A 22,226-nucleotide genomic window follows, 5' to 3' on the forward strand; every position below is an offset into this window, starting at 1 on the left:
ACAATAGTTCATCTAGCCCAGTAACCCAGTCTTCTGACAGTGGCCAATGCTCCACCCCTTAAATTGAAACACCCCTCCAATTTCAATTCCTGGGGAAAACACTGGATGTAACCACCATTCACAAACCTTTCTACTATAGACAAGGTCAAGGTGTCTCTAAACCCTCTATTTACTATTGTTTTAACTGCGAGACCTGGGTGTGGTCTGCAATTTCCTGTCAAATTATTGCTGGTGACTCCCACAGAAACTGCCTCCAATAAAAAAAATTAAGCTCTCAACAAACACATACAGAAAAAAGAAAAGAAAAACAGCTAAAGTGTTTGATACGTAAAGCAGTGAGTAAGGCTTTCATTGTAACAACATCACTTACTCCCTGTCTCTTACAAAAGTTTTCCCTAGAGGAAACCCTCTGCTTGACAGCGTTTTGATGGTATTTACTGTCCTTTTGTGGAGAAAAGTGTCAGTTTCAATGATCTGGAGTGATTGTTGTTGCTGATGATGAAATCTGATCTTGTTCCCTTTCATACAAAACAAGACAAACTGATACTGAGAGAAAAGTCAAAAGGTAGAAACTGCAGTTTCTGTCTCTGGCGCTAACTCACACTTGTAGCTTCATTGCTGGAAAAACACAAGCCCAGCGCTGTGCTCTGTGCTCTCATCAACCACTCTGAGACCTGACCAACTGTTATCAGACTCAGGCTGTTTAAGACGTTGCTTTTAGCTTCTTTTCTGGTCACAGGCTCGCAGATTTGTTGCAAGGAGTGGAGTTTGCTGACTCATCCAGACTGCTAGTATAGAAGACAGAAAGAGATAGATATGGAAGAGGAAATGGTAAGAGGGGAAGCAAAGTGACACACAATGGAGGGGGTGGGAGCAGGAACCCAAGTCTCATAGCCCAGGCTTTGGTCAGGATTTAGCTGGAACTGATAGAGGTGCCAATGTCACTGGTTCCTTCTCTATGGCCTGGTCTAGTCAGGGCACCTTTCAGGGTCAGGACAATGAAAGCCCAATGGTCTCATGGTAGATCCCAGGGTCTCAAGGTGAGGATGGAGATAGGGGAGTAGCCATGATGTTGAAGTTCTGCTTCCAACCCCCATGTCTGACTGCTCCTTTTAGTGACATCAGACAGAACAACATCCAGAAAGGGGGTGGCAGCTTCGTCCCATCAAAACACATTTGGGGATGATTTTAACTCTGAACGTTTCCTCCCATTTCTAGAGCCTTTCATCTCACCATCCTGCCAACCCAGGCAGCCTTCTTTATAGATGTCTTCTGCCTGTTGTGATCGTCTAGTCTGACCTCCTGTATAACACAGGCCAGAGAACTTCCCCAAAATAATTCCTAGAACAAAGCATCCAATCTTGGTTTGAAAATTGCCAGTGATGGAGAATTCACCATGAGCCTTGGTGAATTGTTCCAGTGGTTAATTACCCTCACTGATAAAAACTGAAAGCCCCTTCTCATGGCTCCTTTTCCCAGAAGAATCTGAGTTTATACCAGTCTTTCTCCATCTTCTGATGGCTTTTATAAACAGTATAACCTAGCATGGTCTTCTGTTACTCCTTTAATGTGTGTTTCCTGTACAGTTGAGTGTGTGGTGGCTAGTTGGAATGAGTATTGCTTGTGAACAGATACCAGAGTTTTCTGAAGTACAGCTCTGCTAGCTCTCTCTGAAGGCCAGGAGAAACAGTCCTACTTAGAAAGATCAGGAAGGGGTTATTGCCAGGGCAGCTGCGATCTTTAACACACTGGCACCCTTTTCTGATCAAATAACAGAAACAGGCTCAGCTTAATGGGTCAGAAGTTCACTTCACTTTGGAAATTCACTGTACTATCAACTCCCTAGTGTTCAAAAATCCTGAGATTGGCTTAAAAGCCATGAGATGTTTTTAAAATAATAATGCTAATAATAATAATGCTATATATTATGCTATACTATATGCTATATTATATATAATAATGCTAATAATAATAATGCTAATAATAATTCTAATTGCCTCCTGGGTTTTGAAGCTTTCAGATGCCCTCAAGCTTTTCTCCATAACCAAGAGCGCTAGAAACGTATTTATAAAAAAAGAGAGATAACTAACAATACATAGCTCTCATTCAGCACATTTCATCAGTAGATCTCAAAGCACTTTTTAATAAGGAAATAGAATCATAGAATCATAGAGTTGGAAGGGACCTCAGGAGGTCATCTAGTCCAACCCCCTGCTCAGAGCAGGACTAACCTCAGTTAAATAATCCCAGCGAGGGTTTTGTCAAGCCGCAGCTTAAAAACCTCTAAAGATGGAGATTCCACCACCTCCCTAGGTAACCCATTCCAGTGCTTCACCACCCTCCTAGTGAAAAACCTTTTCCTAATGTCCAATCTAGACCTCCCCCCCGCAACTTGAGACCGTTGCTCCTTGTTCTGTCATCTGCCACCACTGAGAACAGCCTAGCTCCATCCTCCCTGGAACCCCCTTTCAGGTAGTTAAAGACTGCTATCAAATCCCCCCTCATTCTTCTCTTCTGCAGGCTAAACAAGACTAGGTCCCTCAGCCTCTCCTCATATGTCTTGTGCTCCAGCCCCCTAATCATTTTTCTGTACTTATGTAATTATCCCCATTTTAACAATGGGGAAACTGAGGCACAAGGCCGGGACATGACTTGCCCAAGATCATCCAGCAGGCCAGTGGCAGACCCGGGAATAGAACTCAGTCTAGTGCTTTACCCACTAGACCACACTGCCTCTCATGACTCCAGCACCCAGTGCTTTCATAAAAACCACCAGCTATTGTGAGGTTTATGATCAAATTGCAAGAGCTGGTGAAACTAAATTCATTGCATAGGAACCTGTTACAATATTTGAACTTCCAAAGTGAAAGATGAATGAGACAAGTTTCAAATTTGAATTTCCAAAGTGAAAGATGAATGAGGCAAGAGAGCGGATAAATTTTAACACCTTATCTGTTTTTTCCCTCTGATTGAATGAACAACACAGAGAAGATGAGCTCTGAATAAAATCAACCAATTATAAATTCTCTTTCCGACATATAAAACACTAAACAGATCCAAATTCATGCCCTTTGCTGGCATCACTTAGTTCTGATGATTCTTCTCCATGTTCTGACGTGGTGTTAAAAACCACTGTGGAAGAACTTCAGGATGTCTTGTCATAAGCCTTTTATTTTGTTTCCACTGTTATGCCAAAGGACTTTTTTTTTGTATTTGTTAAATCAGGGAATGAAGCAGGGACTTTGAGAGCCCAGGCTGGAACACAAGTCTATCGAACATTTTCATTTCTCCAATTCTCTCCAGGAAGTTCAGACTGTTACCCTGGGACAACACTGCTAATTCCAAACATTCAAATATCATGTCAGGGCTCCAGAAAATCATGAGGCCTTGAAACCTATGAATCTATAAAATGGTAAGAGCTGACAAAACTCAGGTATCAAAGCACCAAAAAGCATATGAGTGTTGAAGTGCCAGACTAAGATGAGCCAAGATGAGCAGCATCCATATTGAGCTGCATGGGAGTGTGTGTAATAGCAGTACACTGATGTCAGTAGAAGGAGAAGCCAGCTGAGTATCTTCTTCTGGGAGGATACAAGAAGCAGAAGCTACTAAATTCTGCTTCCCATGCCACTCTCAAACCAGCCGCATGACTACATCCTCCGCCTCCATTACCCCTCTAGCTGGATGGTAGCAGCAAATTCCATCTTCTGTTCCAGTTTCCTATAAACAGGCAAAGATCATTCCACAAACTAAACAGCTCCATTATTTTGTATTTCCTGATCTGATGACTGTTTCCTTACTGGAAACATTCCACTGGACTGGGAGGTTTGCCAGGGGTAAATACTGAGGATTATCAGACAGAAAGCAGTCACGGAGGCTGGTTAAATGGATTGCTTTTTAAAAAAATATGTTAGTGTCACAGATCCACAGTCCTGGTGCTCTTGAACAGCTCTGGAACAGTCCCTGGAAGGACCCCTTCTGAGTGCCAGACCCACTTGGATCACACTCTTTCACTAGGGTAAGCCACTTGGCTTCACCATCTCCTTAGACTGAACCTTAGAGCATTCAGCACCCATGCTTCACACCATGCCTTCAGCGAGTTCACCTGAGTTGGACACCTGAGAGAGACTTGTACACCTAAAAGAAACAATGCACCCCAACCTTCAGCATCTACAGTACTTTCAGCCAGTATTGGAAAAGCACGAGGGTTTATTAGCTGTCTGGAACATAGCATAGAAAGTCTGTAGTTAGCATACAGAACAGAAACTTACAGCATGGTCCATCTTGATCAGCCCAGAGAACAGAGCCCTCTGACCCTTAGTCTTTTGTCCCAGTTCAGGAGAGCCTCCTGCTTCCAGCAGCCCATGCTTAACAATCCCCCTCAATCCTTTGTTCTTGTTCCCAGGCAAACATTGGCACCTGACCCTTCTCCTCAGCACTTTGTTCTCCAGCTGGTCAAACACGGCTGGTTTCCTGCGGAGGCATGGGCCATCCGTGTTCGTTAGTTGCCAGGCACCAAATGTCCAGACAATTGGAGTGGCCATTGTCTTCTTGGACTCTCCATGGGCACACACAATATTCATACCAAATATTATAGAAAATTCCCACTCTGTCACATCTCTTCACTCTTTGAGACTGAACTGAGCAGGGTCACTTTAGCCAGTGACCTGGGGAAGTTCAAGTACCTCTTTCCATGACAAAGCATCCTCTATAACATTTGTGTAAGCAAGGTAATGGTCCCGCTATTGTAGGGAAGCTTTCCTGGCTTCTGCACTATCCTGCTGGAATCAGATATTGAAAGGATCTGAGTCCTCACTCCAATTCCCTTCAGTTTACCCAGAGGCCAGCCTGACCTCAAGGACTCCCCTTCCTCCCTCCCATGCGGCAGTCCTTGCAACCCCGACATGGCTAGGCCCAGGAATCCTGGGGGGCTTAATCCCCAGTCTTATCCAGGTCACTCAGGACAGGGGCTACGGTGTCCCCACCCCAGGGTGCTCTCTCCACACCACCCATTTGCCTGACCCACTGATCACGGCATTAAGTTAAAACCAAATACAATTTATTGAACAGCAACTGTGAGAAAAATAAGGGGAAAATGGAAGGGGTTAAAGGAACAAGGGACCCCTCCTTCTGGGCAGGGAGAACATGAGAAACTGCCGTTTCTGGAACATAAGCAACATTCACAGTCTGCTCCTCACACAGCCCAGGCCTCCCGCCCAGGCCTTGGCTGCGCTGCGGTGATGCTGTGGGTCAGACACCTGCTCTGGGGGCAGCCACATGCCTTCAGGCTCTAGGGGCCGGACCCTTCTCCCCAGCATCAGCCCCCCATCAGGTTCACACACACCCCAGTCCAGGCCGGCCTGTGAGGCCTTTTCTCTGGTGACGCCTTCCTGCGCTGGGCCCTCGCTGCCCAGGGCCCCCCTCGCTCTCCCAGCCACTCTTCCTGCTCTGCTCCGGTGTTACCTGTGGTGCAGCCGGCGCCCACTGTCCTGGCTCTGACCCCACAGTTCCCGGCTGTGGCTCAGCCGCAGCTCCCAGCTCTGGGCTGCTCTCACTCCAGCTCCAGACTCCCCATCACTGCCTCCTCTGGCTCTGGCTGCTGCTGCGGCTCACCCTCCCCTTAGCTCAGCCCTGCTCTGACTCAGGCAGCTACAGCTCACTGGGAGGACAGGCCCCTGGGCACCTGACTCCCTCATTGGCCTGCCCACCCTGTCAATCAGGAGGACCTGGAGGGTTGCCCTCTCCCCATTGGCCCTGGGGACTGTCAGTCTCAGGACACTGAGTTCTCTTCAGCCCTTCCACCTTTCTCCTGGTCCTGGGAGTGGGCAACCCAAAAACCACCACTGAGGTTCAATGAGGGGCCAATGACCCTCTTGCATTTGCACTCCTGTTAACATGACTCACCTCCATATCTCAATTCCGGAGGGTCAGACTCCATCCCAGCAGCTTGGCATTAGCCCCTTTTCTTTGAGGCAGCCATGTTAGAGGAGAGTGTTCAGCACATACAGTAAAGCACCTCCCAAACAGATACAGCTGCAGCTATTAAAAGAACCCACACCATGGCCAGGCACCAGGCACACCTTCTCTATGGTAGCATAGCTCTGCTCCCAGGGCAATAGTTTCTAGCTCAGGTACACAACTGGGTGTCTCTCCCCCTTAGCACTGACTTGCATCAGCATGCTGCCCAGCCCTGTGTCTGAGGCATCTGTGAACACCCAGAAAGGTTTGTAAAACTCTGGGTTTACCAGAAGGGGGCCCTGGCTTAGAGCCTCCTTTGTGCACAGAGAGCCCTCTGGCACTGCTCAGGCCAGACCACCTTGTCTGGCTCATCCTTCTTGCACAGTTCAGTGATGGGAGCCGCTGAGAAGATAAAGTGGGGTATACACCTCCAGTAGTACCCTGCCATCCCAATACAGGCCTGGGCCTGTTTCTTGGTTTGCGGAGTGGACCAATCTCTAATCCCCTTCACTTTGGCAGGCTCTGGACCCATGTCCTGGTACCCCTGGACCCTCTTCCCATCTACCTCAATGGGGACGAGGTAATGATTTCTCCCCTGGGTCTGCCCTGCACACTCCTTGTAAACTGAATGCTCTGGGATTTTGAGCTTTGCCTCCCCAAGGGGTTGGCCTGGTGGCCTCCTCCTTCCTGAGCCATTGGTGCACTGCCAGCTCCACCTGCCTGGGAAGTTGGCACTCCCTCTAGCTGAGATGCCACCCACTTAACCCTTTGATGATTCTGCTCAGCCACTGTTTCCTTAACCTTTGGGCATTGTGCCCCCTGTGCCTTTTTGCTTACAGTAATTACATATCAGGTCTGTTAGGTCCCTTGGAGGAGGTCTACCTGCCTTAGCCATCCCCCCTGCTTTGGGTTTATCTGAGTCTCACTTCTGGGCACTCATGCGTGACTCCCCTTTTGAGTCCCTGACCTGGACCAGTCCTCTTTGAGCCTCTTTTCATAACTGGTCCAACTGGCCACAAACTCACCTGCCAAACTGCCTGCACTCCGCAGATCTTTAGGGTCCCTGTTCACTGACTACATGTAAGGTTGTGAGGACAGATCTCATACAGCTGCTCAAACCCAACCAGGTTATACAAATCCTCCACAGTAGTGACCCCTGCACCTTTACCCCAGTTGTGGAGATAGTCTCCCATCAGGATGGTGACTTCCATGTAGATCACATCCTGGGTCTTTCGCACACCCCAAAACCTTTTCCTATATGCCTCAGCATTCAATTCAAACTACTCAAAAGAGCTTTGCTGCTTAATTTCATAGTCCCCAGTAGCCACTCTGTCCATCTGGCTGTACTCCTCTATGGCATTGGGTCCAAGTAAGGGGGTGAGATATTGGAGCTGATCTGCAGGTTCAACCTGGTTCAAATAACAAGCCTTTTCAAAAGTGAGGTAGCATCTATATTCCCTCCCACACACAATCCTTAAACTGGGGCAACAATCTGGTAACTAGATTCTCTCTGGAATTGGCATTCGGGGCCTTTCCCTACTTACCCGTGTGTGGGTCCTCTCACCCCTCTACTTCTCCATATCCACTGGATGCTTTCTCTGCTTCTCATGGTCAGCTCATTCCATCTCATGGTCCTCTAGGCTCCTTCGCTCTCACTCCAACAGCTTCCACTCTGTCAATGGGAAGCCAAGTCATGAGAATCCCCTGCTAGACAGGAAACTGGGTCTTGTCAATGACCTGGTGCTGCTCTGGCTGCTGTCTCTGCTGCTTCCAGATGCTCCTGAACCCCCACTTGGGCCTGGAACCTTTCTCCAGCCATGCAATCAGCTGCATCTTTTTGAGCTTCCCAACACTTAACCCTCTCTCCTTCCACAGGCTTGCAATGTCCTTCTTCAGAAGATGGTTATATGCCACTGCCTTACTGTTTCTTTAACTTCCTTTGTTTTATTGCTGCCAGTCACTTACTGCAAAATACTTGTAGTGCATTCAGCAACCAACCATCCACTGCTAACACTATCATGGATCCACAGACCTGGTGCTCTTGAACACCTGAGAGAGACTTGTACACCTAAAGGGAGCAATGCACGCCCACCTTCAGCATCTCCAGTGACTCTCAGCCAGCACTGGAAAAGCACGAGGGTTTATTAGCTGTCTGGAACACAGCGTAGAAATTCCGTAGTTAGCATACAGAACAGAAAGTCATAGCATAGTTCACCTTGATCAGCACAGAGCATAGAGCCCTCTGACCCCTCTTTTGTCCCAGTTCAGGAGAGTCTTCTTGGACTTTCCATGGGCATGGGAGCCAGGCCACACCTGTATCTGGTTCTCTGTAGAGAGCAAAGAACCTTTTCCTACCACCTAGTTAACAATGCAACATATAGGGGAAACTGAAGCACATGTGCTATTCTTACTGAAAATTCTCACTCCGTCACAGTTAGCTACAAAGTTTTAACATACCGTTTTTTAAAGCCTAGTATAGACAAAGCATGAAGAGCGAGATCCACCAAGGCACCTAACTGCCACTTTAGGCACCTAAATCCAAAATCTAGATCCTTAGAACCCCTGCTCAGCTTCCATTTAACTCTCCACACCTAAAAATCTGCTCTTGGGCATGGACACAGACACCTCACTCTAGGCATCAAAGCACCTAGTGTTCCCCTTCCTATCTCACCTGCAGGGCTTGATCTGGTATTTGTGCTCAGAGCACCTCTAATCCCATATAAAATGGCTAGAAGAAGAGGTGCTGCTCCCCTTGTAGCTTTTAGTCCACTGGTTAGAGTACTCACCCAGGAGGTGGAAGACCTTGCTTCAGTCCCCCCCTCTGCCTACTGTACAGGCAGGAATTGAACATAGCTTTCTTACTTCCTACCTGCTTGGGGGAAGCAGGGCCAAACTAGTTCAGAGCACTCCAGGATAGCTGGTTTTCAATCTGTCCTGTTGAAGCTGCTCCACTCTATTTAAATCATTAAATATGCATTGGACCAGAGAGAGAGAGAGAAATGCTGCTCTGCTATACTTAAGACTATGAGCAGCCTTCCAAGTGCCCTAAAATCTGCAGTTACTCAGCTTGCCTTACTTAACAGTGTATGTGCCCCATGGAGGCATGGGGTTTGGTTAGTGATCCAAATTTAGGGCCATATGAACAAGGGGTTCACAAGATACAGCCCCCAACACACACACAAAACAGACTAAAATTGACATATTTTGGCAATGACTTTCTGCACAGGGAGAGAGATCAAAACAGGGATGAATTAATTGCACTAGGGTCACTTGAAAGGTACTCCAACAGAATGCATGTCATGCACCAGTCCTTTGGGGAAAATCAAATTACCGCATTATCAGCCAAAGAGTTTGATTCTTCTGTTAGATGTGTCACCATGTCTTGACTCACATGCCAAATAGAGTACACTGAACATGCGCAGACAGTGTTTATAGCCTATAAATTTAATTGCAGCAGGATAGTCCAAAGCTATGTGTAGGTAAGCCTTTCAACTTGACCCATGTGTAGGTAAGCCTTTCAACTAGACCCACCCACCCTCTGTCCATTTAAGTCCCACCCTTGGCAGAAATCTGGAAAAAATTGGAGAAAAATCTGTTGCTGTCCAGGATTTTTATTATTTTTATTTGGAGGCAATGTAATAAAAAAAATTGTTAAAAAAATTAGATGTGAATGCTTGCTTGCAGAAAAGGGGCATTTCAGGGGTGGAGGAGTGGGGGGAATGGTGTAGGCCTAGAGCAACTATTTTACCAGTGTTCAGGAGGCAGGAATAATTGTGAAATCCTAACATCCTAGACTCTATTGTTGTAATCATGTTTACATGTGTTTGGGAACACTGTGCAGTTTTGTGTGCATTTTGTTTGTAACATCTCACAGTTCAATTTGTTGCTTAGAAATGTTTTGAGACCTTTTGTTACACAAGCAACTCTCTTGCTCATACCTGAGAACAGTTACTGTGAATGTGCTTTGTTATTTTGTCAGTGGAATGATCCATATTGATGGCTAATTCTACCCTAGCATTTCTAGTATTAAAATAATTTGTACTCCCCTTTTTTGTAAAAACATATATATATTATTTAGGAGAAATGCAGCTTTAATTGAAAGTTGTAATTTTTGTTTTAAGTTTGCTTTTTTTTTTTTTTTGAAGTAGAAGTTAGTTAGTGTGGCTGAGGAATAAATGGTGTGTGTGTAATAATAAAGTAAAAGGTGTCAACTCTAAGTCCTAATAACAGGAAAAAAGTGAAGCAAGACTTCGTTGTAACGACTTTTACTATCCAGATGGCCAAAGAACGTGAGATCAAGATAACCCTGGGTCCAAAGGAGTTGACCCCCCAAGGACAGGAACAAAACAAAGTGTAAAACAAATATCAGGAGATAACAGAAAGCCGTCATGTTTGCAACATTACGAGTAATTAATATAAGAAACCAACATGACACAGCAAGATCCATAAACCCGAATGGGAATGGATCACTATAGAAATGTGGTAAAAAGATGAGGACTTTGGGTTTGGTTCTACAATCATCCTCTAGAAGCTTTGGTGCGCATCGGCAGACCCCTTCTCCCTCCCTCATGGCTTAGACACCTGGTCAGTAGACTAACACAAGCAACTGAGGCTGGTAACTATACTCTCTGTAGAACTGTGTGTGTGCGAATGTATTTTAAAAAATGCATTTCAAATTGTTTTTGTTGTAAAAATTTTAATATTCACAATAAACGCGGCGTATTGCCTTGCCTCCCTGAATAAAATCCTGCTGTTTATTTATTTATTTTTTTTAAGTATAACATTTTGGTGGAGAATTGTGAAAGGCAGAATATTGGCATACATCTCGGTTATTGCAAATCTGGTGTGCACACCATTAAGAAAGGTACCTTGTTTTGAAAATTGCCATCGGCAGGGCATTGTAACTGTGCCGATATTATAAATACAGTCACCGCACGAAGGAGCTCATACTACATGATGGTCACTGTTACTCACATGATAGGAGTTTGCACTGTGTGTTGAGTTTTGAATTAAGCAGGTCCCCACTCACACGCTAGGAGCTCGCACTGCATGCGGAGTGTGTGAACCTATGCTGCCAGCACGATAGGAGTTCACACTATGTGCTGTTTACACATTGGAACCCAGGGAATCTGTGTAGGGAAATTTTCTTGTCAAAATTGAGTGCACAGAGGGGGCTTCACTATGTTAAACCCTCTCCTTTGCTGCCTCCCTAGTATAAGAGCTTGTACTGTTCCAGAGTTTTGGCAAACTCAAAATGTTTAAAAGGAAACAGCCCAAAGATCCTAACCCCTCGGAGGAGGATCTTAATATACTCTCCTCCCTCCCTTTCATTAAGGAAGCTTTCACAGATATTTTACAAAAATTCAGGCCTAGCCCATGGACAGATCAGGCTCTCGCAGATGTCCATACTATTTCGGACCGAGAGGATAAATTGGCTCAGTAACTGATCGTGTATAATCCTTGAAGTACAACTAAAAAGGATGCAGCTGTAATTTGGCTTTTATGAGAAGTTACCTCTGATCTGCAGCAGATCAAGAGTTAATAGCCTCCCTAAATAAAAAATTGAATCAGGCCAGTAAGAATATAGAACATTGAAAGGCATCTTCCACAGGGGTACGGAACCAATTGAACTCCCTCCAAGAAACCCTTCAAGATGAGAGACAAAAAAAAAATCTTTAAAAAAATAATTTGGTCTAAAAATAAAATTAAAAAGGAAAATCAAGCAGTTCAGGGGTTAGTAAAAAGACTGACCCTGGAGAAGGGCAGAGCACCTACTAATCATAGCTGTTGTGAATCCCTGATTAAACTGTTAAGGAATGTTGTTGGTGTTAGCCTGTACCTTAAAATGATCTTACAGGGCTAATTGGTTGCTTCCCTCCACACACACACACTTGCGCTTCTGTTTTTCTAAGATTTTAATGGAAGGAACTTTGAATACACTTTATATGTAAAAACTCTTTGACAAAGCACAGATTAAGACAGCTGTGTTTCAAATATTGTACTTGGTGGCTCAGATTTTACAAGCACAATATCCCACCTCAAAAAATAAATAAAATGCATAATAAATCAGCTCAGTAAAAACAGTAGCTAAAAAACACAGCACTCTAAAAAAAAATGGAGGGTTTTATAATTACAAAACCATGTTGCCAGAAAAATATTAAAAGTTATGGCAGCCAAAAAATAATATAATGAAGCTTAAATATAGTAAATTAAAGGCAAAATAAGTAACTTTAAAAAAAAAAGTTAAAACAATAGCTTTTGTAGAAATTAATACTACAAAAGTTTAAAAAAATTAAAAAGTTAAAAAATGTGGAAATGTTCAAAAGTAACAGTTTTGAAAATGTTCAGAGGGTAACAGTGTTATAAAACGAGAGTTCTTGGTTTAATAGCATTCAGTAAAATAAATATATGTATAAATTGGATCCAGTCACATTGGATGGAACCCTAATAATTAAACAAATTATGCAAGGGGGTCGAGTAGTGGTTGCTACTACGTTTTTGTACCCAGGAATTTTTACAGCTATTCTGAAGAAAAATGGGCCCTTTTCCCAAAGGAATTGTCTGTAAACAATTAATTGTAAATAACTGCTGTGGGCAAAAAACCCACATTTAAATCATTTAACTACTGAATACAGTCAAAATTACAAAATGGGAATAAGGGGTTTCCATTAGAACTTAACTGCCTCCAAATATATTTTTAAAAATGTAATATTTTGTACAGCTATGTAAAAATAATTTGTATGTGCAAATATATTGTGTAAATCTGTAAGGGTTTAAAAATCTAAACCAACACTCTTGGTTTGTAAAATCCTATTTTGTCATTTAAGATGACTTGGTTTTGTTAGCAATTAATCCTTTGGATACTTCCATGCGTCAATATCTTTTAAATTTCAATATATCAAATATATTGTTCAATATATTGTTCAAATATAAAGTTCAATATCTTTTAAAGACCAAAGTCATGGATGTGGAAAACTCATCCAGACACAGGAAAATATGGGGGTTATTCCTCTGTTTTGCCTGCGATCAGCAAAAAGATTTGTAAAAAGAAGAGGTATTTTAAGCAATAACCTACCACCCCCAAAAGGGGGTAGACAAATGTTCTTTTTATCTTTCAGAACTTCAGGAAAAGCGGGCGCCAGCAAAACAGCTGAAGAACAACACCATAAATGTATTATTGCAACAAAAATTGTGTTTTATGCTCTTTGTCTTGTTACTAATGTGTGGAATACTGCATTAAGCAGAAAAGAATCAATAAGCACTGTAACTGTATTTAAAAAAACATCCTCTATTAGGTTAAAAAAAAAAGCAATTTAATTCAATAAATTAAAAAAAAAAAAGTCCTAAAAATAAATATCTTAAAAGAATTAAAAATGCTGGTTAATTTTGCTAATAGGGTCCTATGGGAAATGCCTCCTAAGACACTCTAAAAACCTCTAGAAATTTCAGCAAGCTATTGAATAGCAGCCCTTAAAGCATCTAAAAAACTGGAGTGACCTGTTTGGACTCCAGAAATACTAACAATTGTAGAAAAACACCAGACGGTGTCGATTAAAAAAAAAAAAGTAATATAATGGAACCCAGATGTACACCTTATTCTCTTCCTATTCTTTTGGCATGGACAAAAACACTCCAGTACCTCCATGCACGAGCAAGGCGTGCCCTAACTAACACCATATTGGGCGAAATTGGTACAGGAATTAGAATTCTGAATACTGTGAATTTAAAGATAATTAACAACAAGTTGAGCTCACTATCTTAATTGTAAGATAGTCTTATACAAAAACAAATATATACCAATGTGGACTTAGTCCAAATAAGGTTGAAAACCTTAAAGCTAAATGGAATATGTGGCAATGGTTAAACACTATCATGTGGCTATTACACAAGCAGCAAATGGAAATGGGAAATAGAACTGTTTTGGTTACTGAATGTACTAATATGCAGATTCTCAGTTTGGCTACAATAGACATAAAGTTATTGAGTTATATCTGGAAATATTAAGGTACTAGCGCAATTGTTAAGGCAAAAAAAATATTGTTTTACACCTACAAATATAAATAAATGCGATATGTATCTAGCTCGGTCAGGCCAGACTTGTTACTGGGCAAGATCATTGTTAAGATTGCCCACCAACAATCCTTGGAGACAGAGATATAAAAAGTTAGCCCACTCCCAATATTATGCATGGGATCATTCTGGCTGCCTCACATTTCAAGCCAATGGGCTAAAAAAACCCAAAAACTATTGAACATCCAAGATTGTACCACCTGGAGCTCTCAAAGGTGGGTGTGCTCTTCCCTACCTGTCGCTCCTGAGCAATGCAATAAAAATGTGTCATTAAAAACATGTATATAAAATGAATTAAAAAACGCTGCCCGAGTATTGTATAATGGCCTATGTGAATGTGTAACTTCCTACAAATTGTATTTTAAAAAAATGAAAATGTTAGTCAACCTCCAGTAAACAAAACAAATGTAATATAACCATAATTTATTCCAGTAATCATACTTACTATCTCCCAAAAATAAAAATAAAAACCCAAACAGACATAATTACAGACGTAGCCAATTTTTCTGTCACTACCTGCTTAAACTAACAGGAATCATTTGATTTAAAAAAAAGGAAGTTATACTCCATCTCTGTAAACCTCTGTGTGTGTGTGTGTGTGTAAATGTATTTTAAACGTATTTCAATTTGTTTTTGTTTTAAAATTTTTTAGTATTCACAATAAACATGGCATATTGCCTTGACCCCCAAATAAAATCCTGCTGTTTATTTTTTGTTAAGTATAACAATAGGGGTGAGAGAGTTTTGGGGCTGCACTGAGGGCAGCAAGTATTATGGGAAGGGGGATAAATCGGGATGAGCGGTGAGAAGGGTTGGGAGACTCAGCTGAGGGGGAAGGACACAGGGAAGGGGGAATATGGAGTGAGTGGTAGGAGGACTGGGGGAGAATAGCAGCAGTAGTGACTGTCAAGTCAGCCCCACATTCTCCCCTGCTGTGTTTGTGCTAAGACCTGGGGGCCCTGAGCCCCTCTGCCTACCTTTGTGTGTGTGCCAGCCTATGGGAGCTCTCAGCCCCAGAAGGGGGATCTGAGCCCCTTTCCCTGTCCCCACATGTGAGTTGGGACATAGTGTGCCTAGCCTTTCTTGGGGTACTAGAGTCCTGCTCCCCTAGATGTCTGCTAAGACCTGGGTCCCTTTATGAGAGCCTGATCCCCTCCATGCACTCCCTCATGTAGCCAGTTCTGGAGGGGCCTGAGCCCCTCTCCCTACCCCTCTCTGTGGGGTATCTGGAATCTGGGGATTATTCACAGGATCCCAGGAATGTGTTTGTTGTGCCCCATCCCAATCAAAAATAAGTGAGTCAGAGCTGGAGAAAGAACCCAAGAGTCCAGGCTCCTAGATCAAACCTACTCCCCACCCAAGGCTGGAGATAGAAACCAGGTGTCCTGGATTCCAGACACACCTCCTTCCCCAAAACAAAAACCAGGAGTCCTGACTCCAACCATGTCCCTTGCTGTAGCCACTGGACTGTGTGTGCTTCTAGCATCCCTGTGGGACTGGAGGCATTGCTATAGGGACTGAGAGTGGCAAGGATGACAAAGGACAATCCCTTCCTGCCCCCATTTATCTCCTTGCCCAGACCCTACTCACTCCTTCCATAGTTAATAATAACTTCCACAACCTCCTGACACAGTTAACCTATGCCATGCTGGGAAGCTGTAGAGGTGGGATTCCTCACCCAATGCTGAGACACAGCTGCTTCTCCAGTGGGAGGTTGGGAGGTCGGGGGGGGGGGGGGGGGTGGTTATACTGGGATCCTTCTCCTGGCACTCAAATGGAACTGGAAGCTGGATCTGATGTGGAGAATGGGGGCTATTTTATAAGGGAATCCCTCACACACACACCCCACTGAATGCAGCTGCCTCTGGTGTGTGTGGCCAGGGCTGTTTATATAGGGATCCCTCACTTCACACCAACAGACAAACGAAGTGATGATTAAGGGGTGACTTGATTACCTCTATAAGTATCTACAGGGGGACAAATATTTAGTAATGCACTTTTTAGTCTAGCAGAGAAAGGTATAAAATGATCCAATGGCTGGAAGTGGAAGCTAGACACATTCAGACTGGAAATAAGGCCTAAATTTTTCATGGTGAGAGTAATTAACCATTGGACCAATTTACTAAAGGCTGTGGTGGATTCTCCATCCCTGACAATTTATAAATCAAGATTGGATGCTCTTCGAAAAGATCTGCTCAAGGAATTATTGTGGGGCAGTTCTCTGGCCTGTGCTATACAGAAAGTCAGGCTAGATGATCACAATGGTTCCTTCTGGTCTTGGAATCTATGACTCTCAATGCAGCCACCTCTGGGGTGGGGTACAAAGGCTGTTTATAAAGGGATCTCTTGCCCAGTGCTGCAATACAGATATCTCTGGGGTGAGGCAGCTGTTTGTACAACTATCATTTGCCTGGCACTAAGCTCCACCCCCTTCTGGAGTAGACCAGCTATTTGTACTAGGATCCCTCACCCCGTTCTGAGATGCAGCTTCTGAGGTGGGGCACTTATTGATAGAGTGGATCAGAAAGCAGTGTGTAACCTGACTGGACTCTGATGTGACCTCTGTGGGTGCTTTTAATGCCTGGAGGGTAGGAATGGGGCAAGGAGGTGGTCAGTGTCTCTGTTCAATGTCACAGGAAACCACACACTCACCCCCCAGCAGCTGCAGAGGCTGATACAGGGACTGGGCTCAAGATCCCTGATGCAGGCAGCACAGTGGAAAAAGCTGACCCCAGAGCAACCTCTCAATACACAGCTGTGAGTGTGGGTGACAAGGCTGGGAGAGCAACCCCAGCAGAGACCCCAGGTGAGTCCATGGGGATGGTAAGCACCAATGAAAACCATCCACCTCTGGGGTGGGGCAGTTGTTTGTACAGGGAACCCTGGGTGGGGTGGAAGCTATTTATACATGCTTCCCTTGCCACGTGTTGAGATATACCACCTCTGAAGTGGGGCATAGGGGCTGTTTATACAGTGATCTTGCCCCTGGTGCTGAAGGCACTAAATGCCAGATGCTTTAATCATGCTCCCCTCACGCAGATGGCACTGGGGGAGCTGGTTGAATCAAGGGCAGGGGATACAGGCAGGTGGGGACTGGACATAGTAACTATCTGGGGCAGAATGGTGTCTCCTGGCTGGACCAGCTGCCATGGGTATAAGGGGAGCAGAAGATAAGGGTTTAGGTGGAAGGGAAACTACAGGAATTGATCCAAGCCCTTTGAGTTTAGTCCAGCTTGGGCGATGGGGAGCAGGTGTGGGGGAGTCAACTCCTTGTAATTGGTGCTAATGGCAGCTCAGAGGTCCTGACATTGTTGCAGCACCAGTGGGTTAGTGTAGATTGTCCCCAGCATGGTTGGGGTGCAGATGCATGACCTCCTGCCCTCTGGGACAGAGGGCACTGGGAGCTAGGGAGCTCTTGTTACTAGAGCTAGTATCTACTCAGGAGACTCAATGTTATTGCAGCACCAGCTGGGTTAGTGTCAATGGGACCACTGTTGTATCCAGGCAGATATATCCCCGTGGAAGTTGTCTCTCAACACTCAGACTGGGGAGGAAGCACTGGGGATATAAGGGCCCATTGTCATAAGCCAGTTAACATTCACATTGTTTTGTTGCAAGCTGAGCTGGTTAGTGTAGACATGTCCTGTGGTGTCTATGCCCTGAGCATGTTCTTGACTTCCCCTGCAGATCATGTCATGCCCCACTCCACCTCACCTAGCCCTCCTGGCCCTGCTCTCTGTGGCTGGCGCCGAAGGTCCAGGGGAGCCATGCCAGTCCGAGATGAACCTGATCAAGGGCCAACTGCAGGTCAACTGTTCTGGGCAAGGGCTCAAGGTGGTGCCGTCTGCCCACCACCACCAGCATCCTGCTTCTCAACACCAACCACCTGGCATCCGTCTCCACTGACTCCTTCCTGCATCTCCCTGAACTGGCTGAGCTGGACCTGTCAGGCAACAGACTGGATGCACTGCACACTGGGGCCACCCTGCCCTCGCTGCAGGAGCAGAGCCTATCCCACAATGCCCTGGGGGTGCTGCCTACATTGCAGGGCCTGCCTGCCCTCATCTGCCTGGCCTTGGCTCAGAACAGCATCGCAGAGCTGTTGCCAGGGGCCTTCCGGGCTGCGGGGCAGCTGAAGGAGCTGAATCTACAAGAGAACCAGCTACGGACACTGCTCGAGGAGGCCTTTGTGGGCCTGGCTGTATTGTGAGACCTGGATCTGTCTGATAATGCCCTGGAGGAGCTGCCATCGGGGCTGTTGGCTGGGCTGGAACTGGACACACTGCGGCTGTCAGGGAACCAGCTCCGCGCCCTGCCCAATGGCTTCTTCCCCGATGGGCACATATTCACCTTTGTCTTCCTGACAGGGAACTCCTGGTGCTGCGACCCAATCTGCAGGGAACCCAATCTGCAGGGTTGGATCACTGACAATTACTTCAGTGTCTACATCCAGGAGCAGGGGCTAGACGGGCTGCTGACCGAGAATGATCCCCGCAGCCCCGTGTGTGTGATGTGCCCATCAGCCACCGAGGGAGCCCCGTCCTCAACTTTCAACAGGACTGCGGCAAAGCAGGGGATGTAGACGCTAATGGGGAGTGGGACAAGGGTGTGAATTTGGATATGGATGGGACAATGACAGAGGAGGGAACCCCCACGCCCCCCATTACTACCCCCTCCACCACCCTGCCCCCAACCACCGCCTTGTCCCCCACTACTGCCCCCTCCACCATCCTGCCCCCAACCACCCCCTTGTCCCCCACTACTGCCCCCTCCACCACCCTTCTCCCAACCACCCCTGTGCTCCCCACTACTGCCCCAGAACCCACATCCCTAGCACCTCCACTGCCCCCCAGCAGCCTCATGACTCCCACCACCACCCTTATCCCCTCACCCCTCTTTCATCCCAGCCCTCTGCACATCATCCCCTGCCACCAGTCACCTCCTCTGACGGGGCTCCCCCCCCCCTGCAGGTGCCCCACTCCACCCCCAGCGATGCCCGTGGCTGGGCGTCAGCAGGGCAGGGAGGGCCCACAGTGGGGCCACTGGATGCTAGTTCATTGCTGCCTCCTTCACTAGGTACTCTATCTGGCCTCCTTGCTGCTGCTCCTGCTGCCCATGCTGGCTCTCATGGGCTGCATGGGCTGGGTGTATCTGGGCTGGTATTGCTCAGCCCTGAGGGGTGCTCTGGGGGCACAGCTGGTGTGGTACCAGCTGCTGAGAAAGGGGGAGCAGGCAGTGCCCCCCATGACACATCTCAGCAGCTTCAAGATCCCCACCAAGCCCCCAACTTTCCACACCACCATGGAGCTGCTGATCCACTGCAACCCCCCTGTGCCCTCCTTCCGGCGTGTTACCAAAAGGCTGCTGAGTGTGGTGGGGCTGGGTCCCTTGCGGGCCCCCTTTGCCTACAGCCTAGACAGGGGAGAAGCAGCTATCGGGGCTGTCAGAGTGAAATACGCAACCATAATCCTCTAAGGGGGGCAGGACTCCTGGGTTCTATTGCCAGGGCCGGGTAGGAGAGTCCTGTGGGCGAGGTCAGGGGGGCTGCTTGCCAGGAAGCCTAGGTTCTAGTCCCAGTTCTCTTGCTGTGACCTCACTCACTGTGCACTGGGGATAAGACTCCTCCCACTGCTGTAGAAGCAGGGAGGCTCAAATAGTATATGTAGAACAAGTCCTGAATCCCACACGCCCTTCCCCCCTCAAACCAATACGTTCTCTAATCCTGTATCTCCTTTATGCACACACCTGTTGCAGAGGCCAGATCTGGAATAACTGTCCAGAGAGGCAGTTTCCCCTAAAACCAGGCAGTTCAGAGTCGGCTTGTTCCCTGGCAAAGCCCTGTACATATTTCCTCCACTCTGCATCGGGTCTCTGCTTGTTCTTATGATGCACATAAATGTCAGATCTTGCTTTGAATCCTGTGGCAGGCAACTCCATTGCCTAATCACAGAATAAAGACTTTCCTTGGATGTATTTCAGATAGGTCATTGGGGCTGTTAGCCATCCTTGAATAATGAATGCTTAATTTATCAACTGGAGTTGGCACCCCCTAGACTGGAAAGGCCCCATATCCTATTCCACAACCTCTCTAGGCCAGCCTGTTCCCCTGCGCTGTGGTTGGAGCAGAGACAGCATGCTCTAGAGGGAAAATGCCCCATATCGCAGTCCCCATTACTCTGAGCTGGCTAAATCATCCAACCTGGGGTTAGATCAGAGCCAATGCCCTCAAGGGGAAGGCCCATCTCCTATCCCCCCTGACCTAGCCAATCCCCCACCCTGGGGCTGGCTCAGAGCTGGCATCACTTAGAGAGGGTGGATGATTTTAAGGGAATTGTATTTTTATCTTCTGAATTACCAGGGAGATTATCAGAAGCTGTTTGTTGCTGGCTTGGTATATCTCATGGAAGAAAAACCACCAGTATTTAGGGGTCTGCCTGCCCCATTCTTTGCAGTTTTGCCCTGGTTAAGCTATCTCAGCATGACTCCCTTAGCGGCCAATGTCACATGGAGATGCCAGTCACCTCCCACCAACATCCCTGCTCCAGCTTCTGTGGCCATCTGAAATATGCTGTTCATCTGTGTTTCTATGTAAAATCAAGGAGATAAATTAAATGACCACCTGGTAGCACCATAAAGGGTGAAAGCCTCAGAACAGCAACCAGGCTCAGAATTGGTTTAATTAGCAGTGTTGTTGTAGCCAGGATGGTCTCAGGATATTAGAGAAACAAGGTGGATAAGGTAATATATTTGATTGGCCCAACTTCTGCTGGTGAGAGAGACAAGCTTTGAAGCTTACACAGAGCTCTTCTTCAGACCAGCTCACATTCAGCTGATTGTCTATGAAGACCCCCAAATCTTTTTCAGAGCCAGATGTATTTTTTCCCAGATGTATACATTTTGTGATAAAGTCAGGCCAGAGGACCTCAAAAGGGCATACCAGGGCCACTATGTAAGCCCAAGAATGCCAAAAGCCCTTTTTCCTGCAAGCAGATGAGAGATGATTGCATGGCAATTAGAGACACCTGGACCCAATGAAGGGCTAGTCCAGGTGTACTTAAATCCTGCCTTCCCTAAAGAGGGGGCCCCCCTCCCCTTCCCGCAGAGTATAGGAGAAGGAAGTTGCTAGAAGGCTTGTAGTAGCTGGAGGAGAAACCCCCTCCCCCCCCTGCTAGGAGATGGTGCTTCTCTGCAGTCAGAGAAGGGGAAAACCCTAGGCCCCAGCTGGCAGAGGGAAGCTAAAGCAAGGTACCTCCCTGGGGGGATGGGATTAATGGTGATTCCCTGGCCCACTACAAGGGGTTGAAGTGTGGGATCTACTAAGGAGAAGCCGGCTGTTTGCCACAATTTATGTTTAGCTATTTTAAAACACATTGTTTGCTTGTGCCTAGTTTACCAACAGATCCAGATCACTGGGCATCATTCCTCTTCATTATCTAGTGTTCCCCCAATTTTTGTGTCCTGTTCAAACTTTATCAGTGATTGAGTTCACTTTTTTTTTTCTTCCAGGTCACTGATAAAGATATTATATAGCATAGAGCCAAGAACCAATCCCTGTGGGACCCCACTAGAAACAGACCCATTTGATGACAATTCCCTGATTACAGTTACATTTTGAGACCTGTCACGGCACTCAGGAGAGTAGCTTTTGCCACATGTTGGCAGTATAGGGGTGAGCAAAACTGTTTTCCAAACAATGGCTGTGGGTTCAATGTCTCTTTCCTGCCCCTCCCCATCTAGTGTTTTTTCCCCCCCTCACCTTTTCCTGGAATTGGTTTAATTTCACTTATAAATAGAATGAGAGAAATATCTCAAAACCAAGGAGGTCATGACAAACATGGCAGGGATCTGGAGGAGATGGAATATACAGTAAATGTCTCCCTTGTGTCATTTGAGAAAGACACCAACCTTGGGAACATGCCTCTGTACCTCATTATCTTCAGTGTTGTATTCCAGCTCCATGAGGTGTTTGTACTATACTCCTCTGCATGATGGGGAGGGAGTAGGGGAATGAAAATTTCGTCAATTTTTTGCTGCTCCATATTCCTTTTATGTTACAATAATACTTATCAGATTATCAAAAGGGAGAGGGAATTAAAGGAAAAAAATTAAAATCAACCAATTTTTAATACAAATTGGTAAATAACAGCCAAACAAGGCTACAAAATGATAATATAAAGAGAGAAACTAGACATCTTGAG

At 45.9% G+C, this 22,226-nt stretch overlaps 1 pseudogene; it reads left to right on the forward strand.

The window, feature by feature from the left end:
• The first annotated feature begins 17,718 nt into the window (after positions 1–17,718).
• On the forward strand, positions 17,719–19,503 carry LOC137143252 (platelet glycoprotein Ib alpha chain-like; annotated as a pseudogene).
• Positions 19,504–22,226: the final 2,723 nt, after the last annotated feature.

The sequence above is a fragment of the Emydura macquarii genome, unplaced genomic scaffold (assembly GCF_026122565.2).
Source record: "Emydura macquarii macquarii isolate MOO-44397 ecotype Brisbane River unplaced genomic scaffold, CSIRO-AGI_Emac_v2 contig_3305, whole genome shotgun sequence".
In the NCBI taxonomy this organism is placed as follows: domain Eukaryota; kingdom Metazoa; phylum Chordata; order Testudines; family Chelidae; genus Emydura; species Emydura macquarii.